The sequence below is a fragment of the Ranitomeya imitator genome, chromosome 3 (genome assembly GCF_032444005.1).
Source record: "Ranitomeya imitator isolate aRanImi1 chromosome 3, aRanImi1.pri, whole genome shotgun sequence".
Classification (NCBI taxonomy): domain Eukaryota; kingdom Metazoa; phylum Chordata; class Amphibia; order Anura; family Dendrobatidae; genus Ranitomeya; species Ranitomeya imitator.
Window position 1 is genome coordinate 109,305,706 of NC_091284.1, and position 20,883 is coordinate 109,326,588.

The following is a 20,883-nucleotide window of genomic DNA, read 5'->3' on the forward strand; positions in this document are numbered from 1 at the left end:
GATCCCAAGCACACCGTCAGGACAACGAAGGAGTGGTTTCGTAAGAAGCATATGAAGGTCCTGGAGTGGCCTAGAGAGCATCCAGATCTCAACTCCATAGAAAACCTTTGAAGGGAGTTGAAAGTCCGTGTTGCTTTTGTTAATGACCAAATACTTATTTTCCAGCATAGTTTGCAAAATAAATCTTGCCAAATCATTTTGACTCTCATAGTTGTGGTCTACCTATGATGTCAATTACAGGCCTCTCTCATCTTTTTAAGTGGGAGAATATGCACAATTGGTGGCTAACTAAATACTTTTTTCCCCACTGTAGTATACAGCCAAACTCTTGAGGGTTTTTTACAAATATAAGTTTATTAACATGCAAAATAAGAATTGTTCACCCCAGTGATAAGTGACAAGAAAAGATACAAATTTCACAAGTGATTCCTTTAACATTTCGACCCAAGCCCGGGTCTCTCTCAAATTCGCTAGTTCAAGTAGTATTAGAAATGCAATGGAGATGAGTTGGTATTTCATGTAAAGCAGTGGGCTTCAGGTGTGGGGATAAGTATGTAGGTGATTGTTGTGAATTCTGTTGTCAAGCTCCCTCCTGTGGTCATGAATGGTACTTCGGCTGGTTCTGTCCATGGGCTTCCTCTGGTGGTTGTGAGTGGGGCTGCGGCTTCTGAGTTTCCTTCTACAGGTGACGAGGTTAATTCGTTAGCTGGCTGTTCTATTTAACTCCACTTAGATCATTGCTCCATGCCACCTGTCAATGTTCCAGTATTGGTCTAGTTCGCTCCTGGATCGTTCTTGTGACCTATCTTCCCAGCAGAAGCTAAGTTCCTGCTTGTTTTTCTCTTGTTTGCTATTTTTCTGTCCAGCTTGCTATATTGATTTTTGTCTTGCTTGCTGGAAGCTCTGGGACGCAGAGGGAGCGCCTCCGCACCGACTCACGGTGCGGAGGGTCTTTTTGCACCCTCTGCGTGGTCTTTTTGTAGTTTTTGTGCTGACCGCAAAGTTACCTTTCCTATCCTCTGTCTGTTCAGTAAGTCGGGCCTCACTTTGCTAAATCTATTTCATCTCTGTGTTTGTAATTTTCATCTTAACTCACAGTCATTATATGTGGGGGGCTGCCTTTTCCTTTGGGGAATTTCTCTGAGGCAAGGTAGGCTTTATTTTTCTATCTTTAGGGCTAGCTAGTTTCTTAGGCTGTGACGAGTTGCATAGGGAGCGTTAGGAGCAATCCATGGCTATTTCTAGTGTGTGTGATAGGATTAGGGATTGTGGTCAGCAGAGTTCCCACGTCTCAGAGCTTGTCCTGTATTATTAGTAACTATCAGGTCATTCCGTGTGCTCTTAACCACCAGGTCCATTATTGTCCTAACCACCAGGTCATAACAGGTGATACATTGGTGGTAGTGAATTGCCTGGTAGCCTCAGTGGGGCCTGTGTCCTCAGGTCTAGGGGATAGAGCCCACACAGAGTAGTCTGCGTTCACTGTGACACGGGCTACTCTGTGTGGGCTCTATCCTCTGCACCTGAGGACACAGTCATCTGAAGCCCACTGCTTTACATGAAATACCAGCTCCTGTCGATTGTATTTTTTCTACTAGTTGAACCTGCGAATTTGACAAAGACCCGGGTTCGGGTCAAAACGTTAACATAGTAACATAGTTATTAAGGTTGAAGGAAGACTTTAAGTCCATCTAGTTCAACCCATAGCCTAACCTAACATGCCCTAACATGTTGATCCAGAGGAAGGCAAAAAAAAACCCATGTGGCAAATAGTAAGCTCCACATTGGGGAAAAAAATTCCTTCCCGACTCCACATACGGCAATCAGACTAGTTCCCTAGTTAAAGGAATTGCTTGAGAAATTTGTATCTTTTCTTGTTACTTATCATTATGGTGAACCTTCTTTTTTTGTCTGATAATAAACTTATATTTGGAAAGAAACCCCAAGAGTACGGCTGTATACTATATGCTCCAATCCTGAGGTTAAGCAGAGATCAGCAGCCTCTTTGCCTCTCCACTATCTTTCACGTCTAGAATGCCACAAGCTGCTGTAGTCTACAACACATCAGCATTCCAGTGTCACTGTATTGTGCCGCCTTGAGCGACCCACTCTTCCGTGCAGGGCGAAAGGTGACTTCGTGCACTGTGGAATCAGATAAGTGAGTGTAGACTTTATTTTTAGTAAGGTGGCAGATCCACATGGGTATTAATACAGTAAGTTGGAGGCATTTTGAATTTGCGGAGATTTTTACTAAAGGGGCATTCTGGAGGGCGTTATTACTGCAAGGGGCATTATTTCTAGAGGGGTGCTCAGAGTGCATTATTATAAAGCTCTGGCAAAAATTAAGAGACCACTGCAGAATGTTCAGTTTGTCTGATTTTTCTCTTTATAGGTATATTTTTGAGTAAAATGTAAATTGTTCATTTATTCTATAAACCTTTGACATGTCTCCGAATTTCCAAGCAATAAATTTTGAATATTTTTTCTGAAAAGGAGAAATGGTCAAAATTAAAAAAACAACAACAGTGCTTTCAGACCTCAGATAATCATTTAGAAACAACAATACTAATGTTTCAAATCAGGAAGAGTTCAGAAATCAATATTTTGTGGAATAACCATGATTTTTAATCACAGCTTTCATGCATCTTGGCATGCTTTCCACCAGTCTTTCCACTGCTTCTGGTGCAAAAATGTAAGCAGTTCTTCTGTTTGATTGCTTGTGACTATCCATCATCCTCTTGATTACATTCCAGAGGTTTTCAATGGGGTTCAGGTCTGGAGATTGGGCTGCCCGTGACAGGGTTTTGATGTCGTGGTCTCTTAATTTTTTGCCAGAGCTGTATAAATGGACACAGGTGACACTATTATTTGAGCCACAGGATGCACTGCAATGTGTGTGCACAGACCATGTTGCCAATTAATGTACTGTGGAGGACTACACCACTCATTGTGCAATGAGCTGTGACTGTAACTGCACCCTGTACTGCCCCAGTGACTGAAAACGTGCGGCTACAGGGAGAATATGAGTTCATTTTCTCCCTGCAGCCACTACTTGCAGTAAAGAATGATTTCTATGCTTTTTAGTTACAAATTACCGGTATTACTAAATCTGAAGGTAAATAGCATTTCTGGAGGTGAGACGTAGAGATGAACAAATTTCATAGGGTCAGGGCTTATTTAGGCAAGCTATAGCTCTTACCGAATAAGCTGTAGAGGGAACCGGATACGTTGAGCGCGCCAGCTGATCAGCTGTTCGGCCCCGCGACAGTCACAACACATGTTTGTTGGACTCTCCATGCATGTACTGTGACTGTTACACAGCCGCGACATATGCAGCTGTGGAGCCAAACAGCTGATCAGCCGGAGCGCTCCAGCTTCCCTCTGCAGCTTATTATAGCTTGCCGAATAAGCCCTGACCCGATCACCTCTAGTGACAATTTACCTTTAATGCCATATTCAAACGTTCCATATTTCTTCCACTCCTGATTTTGGCTTATAAACACTGATGTAAAATACTGACCATGTGAATGTGGCCTAAGACTGTTATCAAAATCATTAAGGATAAAGAAAGATAATCTGTTATCTCTAAATACACTACCGTATGTGTATATATACATATATACATATATATCACGAGTGCACGGATCCACTACTTTACTCTTACCTGATATTTCCTTACAGCTACAATTAATAACAAGACGTTATTCAGCGATGATCGCTCACATATTACTATTTTGTGATCACATTGCCCCTTTATACCCAACCGCTGTAGATGAATTACTTACCATATCCAACATTGCCCTCTAGTGACCCACTGAATAAATGCTGCAAAATCTTGCAGCAGTTTTTCTACCCTTGTGAAAAGAGCTTTTGGAAATATTAACAATATTTTGTAGATCCTGACACCATAAAAGTCAAGAGCATATTGTATGTTCATTTTAGTAGTGTCATTCAGCTAAACAAAAAAAAATCACTTCATTAATAAAGCAATATGCCAACAAAAGGAACATTGAAGGGCAAAGCCATGTAAAACCGCACAAAGATTGTTCTGCAATACAATAGCTAAACTCCATACAGGTGGTGCCAGTAGACAACCTGCAAACTGTGAAAACTCCTGCTCCTAGGATTTCATTCACACTCCAAACTAGATGCTCGTGTAGTTTTTTCAAAGACAAGTCCATCAACCCCTTTACATGGTCAGTCCGGTCCTCCATTACTGATAAATCAGTGCTTGAAGTGATATGAAAATGAATCTAACCGCTGACATGTGCCGAAAAAGTTGTGAGCTCAGCGCCGGAGCCCACATCAAGGGGAGGGAGCTCGACAATGGAGTACTATTCCACCCGATGTCGGAAAGGGGTTAATGTCCTGGTGGAATAGTTTAATTTTGTTTTCACTCACAGCTCCCAAATTTTCACGAAATTAGTAGGTGGAAATGGAGGAAATGCACTTTCAAACTCATCAGGCAATCTAAAGCTTGAAATGCTTATAGCATTTGTCCAATGATCTTCTTTGTAGTGAGGATCTTTTTATTGCCTAAAAATTTCTCTACGACCTCTTTAAATTCAATCCACCTTTCTTTTTGAGGGTGATACAACTCTATCAGCTATAAGCCTTCTAATGTCTGGTCCGACGAACACACCTTCCATCAATTTTGCTTCCGAGAGGCTTGGAAACTTGCTGACCAAGTATTTGAAGCATTCCCCATCTCTTCAAAGTGATTTTATGAATTCTTTCATCAAGCCCAATTTTATGTGGAGAGGTAGTAGAAGAACTTTATAGGGAGGTACAAAAATTTCTTGGAGTACATTTTTTTCACTGACCGCGAGCAACCTCGGCTGCCAACAAGGGTATTTGGTACACCCAGCTTAGTGTCCGAGCTACATGCACAAGACCTTCAAATCCCCACACACTTTCCAAATGGCGTCTTCATATCTAAGTTTATGAAGAACCAATTCCAATTTCTCGTAGGTTTCCTTCAAGTGTACTGAATGACCTACAGGGATGTAAGCGTAGAAACCACCGTTGTGGAGTAAAACTGCTTTGAGAGATCTATTTTGGAGAATCTATTAAAAGATGCCATAGCGCTGAATAATATTGGATTTTGAATTGACCCATCACACCTTCGATATCGGTGCAATAAACCAACTAGTCTTCCTTTGTCAAGGAAAACAACAAACTTAATTTCACGATGTTTGAACCATGAAAAAGACACTCCTGGTAACATTAAATATCTGCTTTTGAGCCTTGATCCGCGTAACTCAGTGGCATCTTTGGGAAGATTCAAGTCTGTTACTAAATCCTTCATCTCCTTCTGGGAGAAAAATTTGGTCTTGTGTTATCTTCAAAGTCAGAACTTGATTTGTCATCTGGTTCAGGTATGATTCCACCATCAACAGAGCTAGTTATTTCTTCCAAGGTAGCAGGGGACTTGGGTACTGGTATATCTATGCCATAGGGCAGGGGTCCCCAAACTTTCTTACCTTGAGAGCCACATTCCGCTATGAAAGTTGGTCCAGAGCCATAATGCAGATAGTCATAGAAAAACCTAGAGAAAGCACAAATAATAACATGCAGATTTTCGCTTTCACTCTATCCTTATGCAAATTAAACTCTAGTGCCACCTATTGGAAGTAGCAATCTTAAAAGTCAATACACTTTAACAGTCCCATAAGATGCTTCATATATTATTGGCCCCATATACTGCTCCATCTGTACAGTAATTGGCCCCATATACTGCTCCATATGGATTTGGCCCCATATACTGCTCCATATGGAATTCGCCCAATAAGATGCTCCTTATTAAATTGGGCCCCATAAGATGCTCCCTATAGAATTGGCCCCATAAGATGCTCCATATTAAATTGGCCCCATAAGATGCTCCCTATATTACTGGCCCCATAGGATGCTCCCTATATTACTGGCCCCATAGGATGCTTCCTATATTACTGGCCCCATAGGATGCTTCCTATATTACAGGCCCCATAAGATGCTCCTTATATCACTGGCCCATAGGATGCTCCCTATATTACAGGCCCCATAGGATGCTCCCTATATTACTGACCCCATATAATGCTCCATATTTGGGCCCCGACTGATGGTCCCCATATATTGCTCCAAATATAAAAAAAATGAAATACTCACCTCTCGTTGCTTGATGCTGCTCTGGACTCTTCACCGTCGGCGTCTTCCTGCTCTGCGCTGTGACTGCTCAGGCAGAGGGTGCGCACTGGTGACGTAATCGTGCCCTCTGACCTGAATGTCACAGTCAGAGGATTGAAGAAGCTGCAGCGCTGGAACTGGGAGAGGTAAGTATCACAAGTGCCGGAGCAGGCGGGTGGTCCACTCATGGGGGCCAGCACTATAGCGTGCCAGTGTCCCCGACGGCAAGTGGGCCCCCTGCCTGCTCAGGGCTCCACCACTTGCCCGGGTGCTGACGCCCACCCTGGGTGGGTATTACAGGCAGCAGGGCGGCTCCTAGGGACTTTTTTTCTGTGATCGTCGGCGAGCCACATGTCAGGGGCAGGCTAGCCACATGTGGCTCGCGAGCTACGGGTTGGGGACCCCTGCCATAGGGGATGGGACAAACTGCTGAGTGAAGATTGGGATATGAAATGGAATGCTTCCGTTTGGAATTATACACAATCACATTGAATGAACAAAAGAACAGTCATCACTATGGATTTTTTGCTCTCGCCGTACCATAGGAATCCCATAAGGGAAAGTGTTTTTCTTACCCTTGAACCAATTTCAGAAGACCTCAACACACCGTTTACACACTTTGTGAGGCGCCCAAACCTTATCTTGATCTCTAAGTTTCAGTCCGAAGTATACTTTTTTCACAATGTCTGTAATATTCAGCTGTTGATTCAACACTGTATATTCACCACAAATGAAACAGAAATGGTCAGGCAAATTAATACACTTCCGCAAAGCCATAATGATAATTTTGGGAAACACGGTTGATGAACGAAATTCCAATGCAAGTTTCTTGAAAGCATAATGACCTTTCATTTCTCACTAACCACCTGACTGCCATCAGTAAATAACGCAGCTCCTATAGATATTTTTGGGGAAAGAAAATAAGCTGCCTGTCGATGATTCACACTAGAGTCTGGAGAAGAACTTATAGGTTTGTGGCAAGGACAGACATTTAGGATTTTTTTTCAATATTTTTTTCGTTATCAAAACACCAAAATACATGGAAATTATATGAAAATAATCAGCTTTTTAGTCGCAGATCAGTGTATTGGATAGTCCCTGGCTAGGATCATTATTGGATAATCTCTGGCTAGAGTCATTATTGGATAATCTCTGGCTAGGGTCATTATTGACATTAGTCTATGCAATAATTTTGAGTCCATTGTGTTACAACAAGGAATCAGCAAATCCATTTATTATCGAAACACTGACTTAGTTTCACTGATTTACTTATCTCTGATTTGTAAAATGGAAACTCACAGATTTCTGTACGTCCCATTGATATCACTGGATGGATAACGGATCATGGCATGGCTTTTTCTCCTAGTACTCTACGACATGATCCAATAAATCAGAAAGAAAGAACCTGGAAATCAAACTTAATGCTCGGGTGAATTTTAATGTAGTACCCAAAACGTTTCGGTCCAAAATCAGGACCTTCATCAGTTACGTACTAGGAGTGTAGATTTGGTATTGGAGACAAAGATGTCTGAGGGCACACCGTGAACAGTGTCTGTTTACTGCGCTGACAATAATAAGGTAATTAAGGGTGGACTTATGTATCTTACAATGATGGTGTGTGCCAGTGTCCAGACACGGTATCCCCCGCTGGTCTGATACTGCGTCTGGACACCGGCACACACCAGCATTGTAAGATACATAAGTCCACCCTTAATTACCTTATTATTGTCAGCGCAGTAAACAGACGCTGATCACGGGGTGCCCTCAGACATCTTTGTCTCCAATACCAAATCTACACTCCTAGTACGTAACAGATGAAGGCCCTGAATTTGGACCGAAACGTTTTGGGTACTACATTAAAATTCACTCGAGCATTAAGTTGAGTGCCAGGTTCTTTCTTTCTGATTTCACATGGTGTGGGAACCTACCTTGGCACCACCAACAGTAGTGCACACGCCTTTACCCTTTACACATGATCCAATAAATGACACAGTTCACATACTACAATCTTGGAAGTGCAGTGTCCCTAATAACTGAAAGTCTAGAAGTGGGTCTTGTAAATCTCCATAAACCTTGCTGATCTTTTCTGCCTAAATATCATTTTTGACAAGATGTATTTACTCAAATTTTCATCAACCTTCATGCATCAAGTTGTGAGGTCCCTGAAATGTTATAATGTAATGCAGATACATGCGCTGTTATCACACAGGTACACTCATGCAAAAAAACCAAGATGTATTAAATCACAAGTACCATCTGTACCACTGCCCAGGACCGGCTTCAGGTTTTCGTTGGTACCGGGCGAGAGTCTCAGTGGGCCCCTTTAACACATACCACAAATCATGGTGCACAGATACGGCAGAGAAATATAGGTATAGTACAATGCCAAAGATTTCACTTCTTACATTACACGAGTGATGTGTATTGTAAATTCTACAATACCATACAGCAGAAGGGATTCAGGTGATCGAGGGTCCAAAGTTTTCAGTACCTCTAGTATTAGAGGTAAATGGGATATTGAGATCAGTAGAAAATGATATCAATGGCTGTTTGGGGACAAAATACTTTTGCACAGTATTATGTCCCCAAGCAGCCATTTTGCATAGTATCGTGTTCCTAGTTTCCCACAATGTATTGTTGATTGAAAAAAAGCTAAGGTAGTCACGTAATCCCATTACCCGGCTGATCCGGTTTGAGCTGTGTACTGAGGCACATCTGGTATAATGTAGTGACATCTTCATATCTGCTGCCCTATCATATGCAAATGGTCAATGGTAAAAGTAAGGTGTGAAGTGGGGGGGTCACATGGTGCTGAACGACACTGTAATCAGTCTTTGGTTGTCCATGTTCCTTCCTGTTACAGCCAAAGGGCCACATGTAGCCCGAATGCCACAATTTGCCAAGGTCTGGGCTAGAGTACAGAGGTAACTTGTGCATGCATTTTTGGCACTGCTTGCTTCACAGACTCTCTGTACTGTGTATTTCTTCACATAGCAGTTGACTATGTTGAAGTGACCACGTAGAATTTATGGTAGTAGTTTAGATCAGTTTGTGGTTAAAATGTTATGGTGGAGGAGAGTTTGTGAACTTGGTGGAACTGGTAAGACTACATTCATATCACATTTCACCAACACTATTTTGTAGTAATACAAAAAAATCCCTCACATAATGTCAAGACCCTAACCCTTGGTAGGATAATGCATGTAATGACCAGGCCTTAGGTTTGGTTTCCCTAAAGGGGTTAATCTTCGGCGGAAAAGACTTTCCCGCCACGGTTTTTCTGGTATTTTCTATTATTTTTGTGTCCAGTGATTGGTGGTGAGCCTGTCCAGTCAGCAGCACGTCACTGGGTGAAGTGTTGTTTTCCCCCAGTGACGTGGGCTGATAGGAGAGGCTAACATTAACAAAGTATGGTCTGGAGGGATAAAGAGGGGGCAGTGATGAGGGGAGTTGTCATTCCTCATCACTGCCATACCTGGAGTTGTGCCCCGCACTCCCTCCCTGCTATTTCGTCACGAGCCTGTGGGTAAGTCATTCAGGGAACTGAATGGACAGTATGTTGGTAACTGGGCTTGAGCTTTGGCTAAGCTGCGGTATGCGGTATTATAAAGTTATTGAATTATGTATGAAATTTTAATAAAAGCCGTGGCCAAATCTTCCATTTTAAAACAATAGTCAACGTGTCCTGTGTATTTTATTATATTATTATTTATTGACTTGGAGGCCAATAGTAATTTATGAATGATAGGCTGTGTAATGCCATGATCGAGCACATTAGAACCATAGAACCAATAGAAAGATGGACCTTCAAACAAGGTATATAATAATCATAGAAAAACTTTATTAAACAAACATTACATAAGATAAAATTGGGAATTAGTCATGATATAAGGAAACAAGATGTTCAGACTACTCGTCAGACTATATTATGTAAATCTTGGAAAAAGATGTAACCAAACGCTCATGACTTAAATATGAGCACATTACTAAGCAAGAGGTCCCTCCTTGTACTAGGTTGCATTGGATGGAACAGGCAATAGTGAACTAGATATTTTGTGTAATAACTAGCCCAGAAAGAGACAAGACATCCCATTCCCAAAGCATACATGTGTGAAATGCAATCTAAAGTGCACTGTACATTAAGCTAACACCTTACATATAAACGAAGACCTCTAAGTAGTCTGCCACACAATTATGGAAAAATCTTATACCAGTCATGAAGTGTATACACCATCCTTAGGATAGGTCATCAATGTCTGATCGGCCAGGGTCTGACAGTCGGCACCCCCACAGATCAGTTGATATCAGTGTCAGAGGCTGGAAGTACTTATTTGTTGAGCTTAAGCTTCTTTCACATTTGCGTCTTTCTGCTACTGTTGCAATACATCGATTTTTGAAAATGCAGGATCCTGCATTTTCCCATAGACTTGTATTGCCGACAGATTGCGACGTATGGCCACACGTTGCATCCGTCGTGCACTGGTTGCATCGGGTTTTGGCGGCCCGTCGTCACAGAAAAACGTTCAAGGGAACGTTTTTCTGTACGTAGCATCCAGTGTTTCACACTGCGCATGCCCAGCAGGAAATATCGCTCTCACGATCTTTCCTCCCCCTGCAGTCTGACGGAAATGTGAAAGCACACACTTCCGTTGGTACGTCGCGCCGACGCTTCGTGACGGCCCCGTACCGATGGCAATCGCAGGGTACTACACATCTGTCTCCTATTCATATCAATAGGAGGTGGATGTGCAGGAACTAGCCACAGCCACTGCAAGTAGCCAGCGCAAGCAAGTACTTCGGGCCAGCGGCCACCGCCAATGTCAACTGACGACAGGGGTGCCTGGGGTCGGACCCCGGCCGATCATACATTGATGACCTATCCTGAGGATAGGTCATCAAAGTAAAAGTAGTGGACAACCTCTTTAACTGAAGATCTCAATTTTTTCTGCCACATGGTTTAGCCATTTAGCGACCGTCGATATGCATTAACCCCTTTCTGACATCGGGTGTACATTTACGCTGATGTCGGACTTCCTCTCTTTGATGTGGGATCCGACGGTTCACATTCGCAGTGCAACCGCCGAGATATGCTGGCTGGTACCTCTATATGACAACTGTTGTGAATTCCGTTCTTGGTTGTAAGTAGTATTTTTGTGAGTTCTGCTCTTGGGCTCCTCCTGTGGTCTTTAGTGGTATGACTGCTTCTTGGATTTAGCTTCTCAGCTGTTTCCTTTGATTGTCTTTTGGGCTCGGCTATATTAGTCTGGCCTTAGTCCTCATTCAATGCCAGTTGTCAATTGTCTCTGCCTGGAGTCATTGCTCTTTGGATTGTCCTGACACCCTGACCAAGTTCTGCAAAGCTAAGTCCTTCCATGTCCTTTGCAGTTCACTTATTGTGGACTTGTTGTTTTGTACTGTCTTGTTTTTTGCTCATTTGTCCAGTTTATTAGTATGGATCTATTTAGCTAAACTGGAAGCTCTGGGCAGCAGAGTTTGCCCTCCACACCTTTAGTAGGTGTGGAGATTTTTGCATTTCTCTGCGGTGGACTTTTTCTAGTTTTTTCTACTGACCGCACAGAGCTCTTTTCTGTACTTTCCTTTTTAGCTAGAAGTGGCCTCCTGTGCTCAATCTTGTTTCATACTACGTATGTCATTTCCTTCTCCTCTCACAGTCATTACATGTGGGGGGCTGTATTTCCTTTGGGGATTTTCTCTGAGGCAAGATAGTTTTCCTGCTTCTATCTTTAGGGGAAGTTAGCTCTTAGGCTGTGACGAGATGCCTAGGCAGAGTTAGGAGCAATCCACGGCTGCTTCTAGTTGTGTGTTGAGCTTAGGGTCTGCGGTCAGTATAGATACCACCTGCTCAGAGCTAGTCTCATGTCGCTCCATAATCACCAGACCATAACAGACAACCTAATGTTATCAATTTCTGTGTCTTACCTGTGGTTTCAAAATGCTCACTATACCTTTGGATAAAATCCTTGAGGGGAGTGGTTTCCAAAATGTGGACACTTGTGAGTGGTTTTCACTGTTTAGGCATATCAGGGGCTCTCCGAACGTGACATGGCATCCACTAGTAATTCCAGCAAATGTTACTTTGAAAAAGTCAATTGCCACTCCTTCCTCTCCGTGCTCTGCCGTACACCCAAACAGTAGATTTCCCCCACAAATAAGGTATCGACGTACTCAGGAGAAATTGTACAACAAATTTTGGGGTCCATTTTCTCCTATTACAATTGTGAAAATAAAAAAAGTAATTTTTTTGTGAAAAAAATTAAATGTTCAATTTTTTTTCCACATTGCTTCAGAACCTGTGAAGCACCTAATGGGTTAATAAACTTCTTGAATGTTGTTTTGCACACGTCGAGGGGTGCAGCTTTTAGGGCTTGTTTCCATTTGCGAGAAACACGTCCATGTCTCGCATGTGGAAACGAAGCTCTGGCGCCGGCACTCCGGAGCGGAGCGTGCGGCCGCATAGCAACACATGCAGCCGCATGCTCCGCTCCGGAGTGCCGGCGCCAGAGCTTCGTTTCCACATGCGAGACACGGACGCGTTTCTCGCAAATGGAAACAAGCCCTTAGAATGGTGTCACTTTTGAGTATTTTCAGTCATCTAGACCCCTCAAAGCCACTTCACATGTGAGGTGGTCTTTAAAAAAATGGATTTGTAGATTTGGATGGAAAAATTAGAAATCACTGGTCAACTTTTAACCCTTATAACTTCCTAAGGGTATGTGCACACATTGCAGATTTACCTGCAAAATTTTCTGCACAGCATCTGCATCTCTTGCCAGAAAACGCACAGAAAAATCCGGACGGATTTGATGCATTTTTGATGTGGAGATGATGTGGATTTTCATGCGGATTTGTATGTGTTTTTGAAAGCTAAATAAAGATCTATTATTGAACAAAAAAAAACACAATTGTGATGTCATTTCTTGTCCAACGTCTTCATTTACATACTCCATTGAAGAATAATGTTTACACACATAGATAGATAGATAGATAGATAGATAGATAGATAGATAGATAGATATGGGAGAGATAGATATGGGAGAGTAAAGGCCCCATCACACATAGCGACGCTTAAGCGATCCCGACAACGATACGACCTGTCAGGGATCGTTGCTGCGTCGCTATGTGGTCGCTGGTGAGATGTGAGATCTCCCCAACGACGCAGCAGCGATGCGGCGACCTGTAGCGACCTGTACAATGATGCTATTTCATGACGATTCAATGGGACGTCCTGTCAATGAGGTCGTTGGTAAGGTGTCAAACACAGCGATGTGTGCTACCCAGCGGGACCTCAACGTTCAAAAAACGGTCCAAGCCATTCCGACACGACCAGCGATCTCACAGCAGGGGCCTGGTCGCTGCTACGTGTCACACATAGCGAGATCGCTACTGAGGTCGCTGTTGCGTCACAAAACTTGTGACTCAGCAGCGATCTCGCTATGTGTGACGGGGGCTATAGATATGGGATAAATAGATAGATAATAGATATATCTATAGATAGATAGATAGATATGGGGATACATGGATCTATAGATAATAGATAGATAGCTAGTTAGATAATAGATATACTGTATCTATAGATAGATAATACTAAGCCCGATGTTTAGTAATAAACATAATAAAATGGTACATAAAGAGTTACGGTACATAAAGACACAAACACAAAATCTGCATTAGGTCGGGGTCACACTTCCGAGAAACTCGCACGAGTCTCGCACCTCGATACCCGGCACTGCCGCCGACACTCGGGACCGGAGCGTTCAGCTGCATAGAAATACATGCAGTCGCACGCTCCAGTCCGAGTGCCGACGGCAGTGTCGGGTATTAAGGTGCGAGTTTCTCACAAGTGTGACCCGGGCCTTAAACGCAATATCTGTTTAATTTATAAAAAATTGAAGGAAAGCCAGCGACTGGGGGCCGATGTTTATAGCCTGGGAAGGGGTTAATACCCATGGATCTTCCCAGGCTATGAATATCAGCCCGCAGCTGTATATTTAGCCTTACTGGCTATTAAAATAGGGGGACCCCCCAAAAAACGACTTGGGTCCCCCTATAATTTATAGCCACAAAAGGGTATGCAGACAGCTGCGGGCTGATATTCATAGCCTAGGAAGGGTCCATGGATGTTGCCCCCCCGTCACTGTATCCCAGTGCCCCTGGAGAGTGGTCGCATCTGCCGATGTGACCACTCTCAATGGGAGATCGTCGTGGGACACTCGTTATTAAATGGAGATTAGGTGATTGGTGAGTATATACTGTATGTTGTATGTACTGTATGTCTATATGTGTGTTTTGGTTTTTTTTACACTTGAACACAGTAGCCGGATGATGGGGCTACTACTCTCCCATCATCCGGCTAGCTGTCACTGTAGCAGGCATAGCCGGATGGGACTAATAGTCCCATCAGATGATGCCTGCCTACACACACACCAACACACACACACACACACACAAATACCCGCACATCTTCTTCGCACACACAGTCTTCCCCCTCCCGATCTGCAGCGTTTCTCGCGGGCACATCTGCGTCAAATCCATAGATCTTTTTTTACATCTGTGGCTTTGCTGCGGAAGTGCCTGACACAATGGAAGTCAATGAGTGCAGAAACGCTGCAGATCCGCATAAAGAATTGACATACTGCACAAAAAAACCGCTGCGATTCTACACTTTTTTTTCTGCAGCATGTGCACAACAAATCTCCATTTCCCATAGACTAACATTGGCTGTGCACTACACTGCAGATCTGATGCAATTCCGTGGGTCCAAAAACGCTGTGGGTCCGCATCACAATCTGCAACGTGTGCACATAGCCTAACAAAAAGAAATTGCTTCCAAAATTGTACTGATGTAAAGTAGGCATTTTGAAAACCTTATTTATTAACTATTTTGTATGAAACCGCTCTCTGATATAAGGGCATAAGAATTAAGTTTGAAATTGTGGCATTTGCAAAAGTTTTGCCAAATTTACATTTTTTTTACAAATAAACACAAGTTGTATGAAAGAAATGTTACCACTAGAGTTGAGCGACTTTTGCTTTTTTCGGATCGAGTCGGGTTTCGCGAAAGCCGACTTTGTCAAAAGTCGGGTCGGGTGAAATCGGCTGATTATTGCGAAAAGTCGGGGGCCGATTGGAACACAAAACCCAATGCAAGTCAATGGGGAATCAAAGTCGGCATTGAGAGGAGGACAGGAAAACACCTACAGTGCCCATTTTAATGCCAAAAACATCAATTCATATTACTGAAGCTTGTCAATCTTAATTATTTACTTTATAATAATTGTAACGGGGTCTACCAAGCTGGGGTACCTCTTTCAGTACCACCCCGTGTTTCAGGAGGTCCACTCTGCTTTTGCTGGATTCTGAATGAAGGACGCTGGTTGGAATTCCTTGATTACGTGAGAGCATATAAAAGCTGACTGCTACTCCACGTATTTCCAGTCTAAAAAGAACACACTTTATTTACAGCACACAGAATATGTAACACAGATACACAGGGAAGGCCAATAGAAAAAGCAGGCCAGACATACATTACAATAGCCGCAGGGGGCCGGAGCCTGCTGATATTTACTGTGGGAATTACAAAGGTGGGGGAGGACAAAAGGGGAATATCGTGTCCCCTCTGCCCAGGGGCGCAGCCTGTGGACTGATGCATTTCACATGGAACCTATTATACATACTATATACTGCATAACATATTCTTGGTGTTGGGGGTTCTGTAACATAATTAGGCATTGAAAACAGGGGATCATTTGGCTAAAGTTGTGGGGGGGTAGGGCTGGCTCAAGATTTTCATGGGCCCAGGAAACGCGGAATACGTCACGGCGGTGGAGCTGGGAGAGGTAAGTATTTCAACTTTGCAAGTGCTATGATCCTGAGCAAGAAGGGGGCCCACTAATTGGCACTGGCACAGGGCCCGTCATAGTACGACGGTGTGTTTGACGGCAGGTGGCACCACCCACTGCCAGAGACACTTTTGCGTACTATGAGGGGCCCTGGGCCAGTGCCAACAAGTATGCCCCCCCACTTGATGAAGGAACCTGCACTTTCATCTGCACCTTCCTCTTTGTCCCCGTGTAAGGTGTTATATTATGCGGAAAGGCGAACCTGACTTTCAGCATGGTCAGATTCTGGCTGTGTAGAGTGCAAGGGGAATGTAGTGGTCTGGGTCAATGTACCAGCAGACTCATCTAGCAGTGGCTGGCTAATGGGCAGGATGAGGAGGAAACACAGATATAGGCCCAAATAAGAAAGTAGGCTAAATCCAGTTCAAAATTGGTAACAGGACTAAACAGGTGGCATTGCTTTGTTCAGTGGAGGACAACTGTAATGAGGGCTGACACAGTTAGTAGGCCCAAAAAAGTAAGTAGGCTAAATGCAGTTCAAAATCGGTAACAGGAGTACACAGGCGGCATAGCTTTGTTCAGTTGAGGACAACTGTAAGGAGTGGCGCAGACAGACACAGGTAGTAGGCCTAAAATAAAAAAGTAGGCTAAATGCAGTTCCAAACTGGTAACAGGAGTACACAGGCGGCATTGCTTTGTTGAGCGGAGGACAACTGTAAGGAGTGGCTGACACAGTTACTAGGCCCAAATAAGTAAGTAGGCTAAATGCAGTTCAAAAGCCCAATAGAGAACAAGGAAGGTGTAAATATGTAAAAAAAAATATAAATTTATTGAACAAACATATATCAAAACATATACACTCTGAATATTAAGGATTATAAATACATATACAATTGCATGTCAATACCCTCTAGATAGGGGGGGACAAGATAGGCTGTATATTAGAGAAAAACCGATAGGGCCCACTACTCAACTAGGGTATATACCACAATGACTAGGGATAAGATAAATTAATGCCAAGTATCCATTATATCCACTTGGGACTATCTCAAATTGCTTTAAAGTAACACACTCCGCCAATATCTGTAGGTTATCAAATGTCATAACACAGTATCCAATAAGGTCAAGATAAAATTATAAATAGAGGCACAAAGATATACACAGTTCAGGCAACCTAGATTGTAATGGTGTCAAAGTCCCAGGGGAGTGCTTATCCTGTAATATAACCAGGCTAATAGTTTGTAAAAGAGCTAAATGGTGCCTATAACGTATACATTCAATATAAAGATAGAGCACACCACAGAAAGCTCATATATTACCTGCAGTCATTGTGTATCCCCGGATAGTGGTCCCGTAGCGCACCTCGACGCGCGTTTCACTGCCCCCACAGTTTCGTCAGGAGGTAATGAAAAGCATAATTGTCCAGCTATATATACTGCTCCCATGCTAATAAGTCCTGAAATCAGCTGTGAGCGGCGCGCCACTGCCATGATGCGTCGCGGAGGGGCGGCGCTCAAGGAGCACGTCACACGGGCACGTGACCCGGTCACATGACCAGGTCCGTATCCATGCCAACACTACACCATGTAGAGCAGCCGCCCATCTCACCGAGAGGCAGCGCATGTGCCGTGGGCGCTCCAGCCTCTGACCCTAGGTAAACAGAATGGGTGTCTGTAAGTTGCAAAGAGGAACGGCCAAGAGTAACATAGCCCAAAGTTAACCGTATGTGACACATCACTCCGAACAACATATCCTAAAAGGGATATTCTAGAAAACGTCCCCCAAATACCCTATTTATTTACCGCAGCCAGAATCATAATATAGGGATAAGCTATACACAGTCCCATAGATATAGCAGAGTCCAACACATTATATTAAACCTTATTTTACTCTACCATACATATGAATATAACATAAGATACAAAACATAATACTACAATTTACAAAATATCGGTATGATAAAGCATCTTCATCCGCTTGATATAGGCCTTGCAGTTATTGAAGGAGGATGTTGTGGGAGATCGCCCTCCGTATCATATACCGTATATACTCGAGTATAAGCCAACCCGAGTATAAGCCGACCCCCCTAATTTTGCCACAAAAAACTGGGAAAACTTATTGACTCGAGTATAAGCCTAGGGTGGAAATGCAGCAGCTACCGGTGAATTTCAAAAATAAAAATAGATCATTATTTCCCCATAGCTGTGCCATACAGTGCTCTGCACCGTTCATATTTCCCCATAGCTGTGCCCCATATACAGTGCTCTGCACCGTTCATTGTGCCCCATAGCTGTGCCATATACGGTGCTCTGCACCGTTCATTGTGCCCCATAGCTGTGCCCCATATACAGTGCTCTGCACCGTTCATTGTGCCCCATTGCTGTGCCATATACAGTGCTCTGCACCGTTCACTGTGCCCCATAGATGTGCCATATACGGTGCTCTGCACCGTTCATTGTGCCCCATAGATGTGCCATATACGGTGCTCTGCACCGTTCATTGTGCCCCATAGATGTGCCATATACGGTGCTCTGCACCGTTCATTGTGCCCCGATGTGCCATATACGGTGCTCTGCACCGTTCACTGTGCCCCATAGATGTGCCATATACGGTGCTCTGCACCGTTCACTGTGCCCCATAGATGTGCCATATACGGTGCTCTGCACCGTTCACTGTGCCCCATAGATGTGCCATATACGGTGCTCTGCACCGTTCACTGTGCCCCATAGCTGTGCCATATACGGTGCTCTGCACCGTTCACTGTGCCCCATAGATGTGCCATATACGGTGCTCTGCACCGTTCATTGTGCCCCATAGCTGTGCCATATACGGTGCTCTGCACCGTTCACTGTGCCCCATAGATGCTCCACATAAATCTCTGCCGCCGCTGCTGCTGCTGCAATAAAAAAAAAAAACACATACTCACCTCCCTTGATTGCAGCTCCCGGCGTCTCGTTCCGGCGCCTCCATCTTCCCGGCGTCTCTGCTCTGACTGATCAGGCAGAGGGCGCCGCGCACACTATATGCGTCATCGCGCCCCCTGCCTGAACATTCAGAGCGCAGACGCCGGGAAGATGGAGGCGCCGGCCGGGAAGATGGAGCGACGCTCGGCGGCTGGAACGAGGACAGGTGAATATGCTATACTTACCTAGTCCTGGCGATCCTCGCGCTGTCCCTCTGCCTGGTCTTCGGTGCCGCAGCTTCTTTCTCTATCAGCGGTCACCGGCACCGCTGATTAGAGGAATGAATAGGCGGCTCCACCCCTATGGGAGGTGGAGCCGCTTATTCATTTCTGTAATGAGCGGTCCCACGTGACCGCTGAAGAGGAGAAGAACTGCAGCACAGAAGACCGTGGGACGGCAGGGACAGCGCGAGGATCGCTGGGACTAGGTAAGTATACCTCAGCGCCCTCACCCGCCGACCCTGCCACCCACCTTGACTCGAGTATAAGCCGAGAGGGGCACTTTCAGCCCAAAATTTTGGGCTGAAAATCTCGGCTTATACTCGAGTATATACGGTACTTGTTCTTGGGGATGTTACACATCAAAGAGAACCAAGTCATCTGATTTCCATAATCTTAGTCCCAGATGTTACTTCTATTGCAACAGAACTAAAACAGATATACCGTATATACTCGAGTATAAGCCGACCCGAGTATAAGCCGACCCCCCTAATTTTGCCACAAAAAACTGGGAAAACCTATTGACTCGAGTATAAGCCTAGGGTGGAAATGCAGCATTTACCGGTGAATTTCAAAAACAAAAATAGATCATTATTTCCCCATAGCTGTGCCATATAGTGCTCTGCACTGTTCATATTGCCCCATAGCTGTGCCATATAGTGCTCTGCACTGTTCATATTCCCCCTTGGCTGTGCCCCATACAGTGCTCTGCACTGTTCATATTCCCCCTTGGCTGTGCCCCATACAGTGCTCTGCACTGTCCATATTCCCCCTTGGCTGTGCCCCATATAGTGCTCTGCACTGTCCATATTCCCCCTTGGCTGTGCCCCATATAGTGCTCTGCACTGTCCATATTCCCCCTTGGCTGTGCCCCATATAGTGCTCTGCAGCGTTCAGTATTGCCCCATAGATGCTCCACATAAATCTGTGCCATGGCCGCTGCTGCTGCAATAAAAAAAAAAAAAGCCATACTCACCTCTCTTGATTGCAGCTCCCAGCGTCCGGTCCCGGCGTCTCCCCGCTCTGACTGATCAGGCAGAGGGCGCCGCGCACACTATATGCGTCATCGCGCCCTCTGACCTGCACAGTCAGAGCGCAGAGACGCCGGGAAGATGGAGCGGCGCCCGGCGGCTGGAACGCGGACAGGTGAATATTACATACTTATCTGGTCCTGACGTCCGGCTCCCCCTGCCTGTCACAGCTGTCTTTGGTGCCGCAGATTCTTTCTCTATCAGCGGTCACCATTACCGCTGATTAGAGAAATGAATAGGCGGCTCCGCCCCTATGGGAGGTGGAGCCGCCTATTCATTTTTCTAATGAGCGGTCCCACGTGACCGCTGAAGAGGGGAAGAAGCTGCAGCACAAAAGACCGTGGGACGGCAGGGGGAGCACCAGGATCGCTGGGACTAGGTGAGTATACCTCAGCGCCCTCACCCCCTCACCCGCCGACCCCACCGCTACCGTGACTCGAGTATAAGCCGAGAGGGGCAATTTCAGCCCAAAAATTTGGGCTGAAAATCTCGGCTTATACTCGATTATATACGGTAGATGTTATATATACAATACACCATTTTTATACACCCGCACCGATCAAACACAGGGAGACTGTGAAATCAGGACAAGAACATGCAAAACAAGACAACTAACAATTAAAATGACATATAATACAATAGATTAAAA

The 20,883-nt window shown here is 44.4% G+C and overlaps 1 long non-coding RNA gene across 2 annotated transcripts in view; it reads right to left on the reverse strand.

Annotated features, from left to right (window-relative positions):
* Nucleotides 1-20,883, reverse strand: part of LOC138672861 (uncharacterized) — a 253,694-nt gene that overhangs the window by 215,152 nt on the left and 17,659 nt on the right. Inside the window, exon 2 of one of the 2 annotated variants that reach the window (XR_011319780.1) lies at nucleotides 5,484-5,548. The exons of the other annotated variant lie outside the window; for it this stretch is intronic. This is a non-coding gene — a long non-coding RNA (uncharacterized lncRNA). The remainder of the gene's footprint in view (nucleotides 1-5,483; nucleotides 5,549-20,883) is intronic. 2 annotated transcript variants of the gene reach the window in all.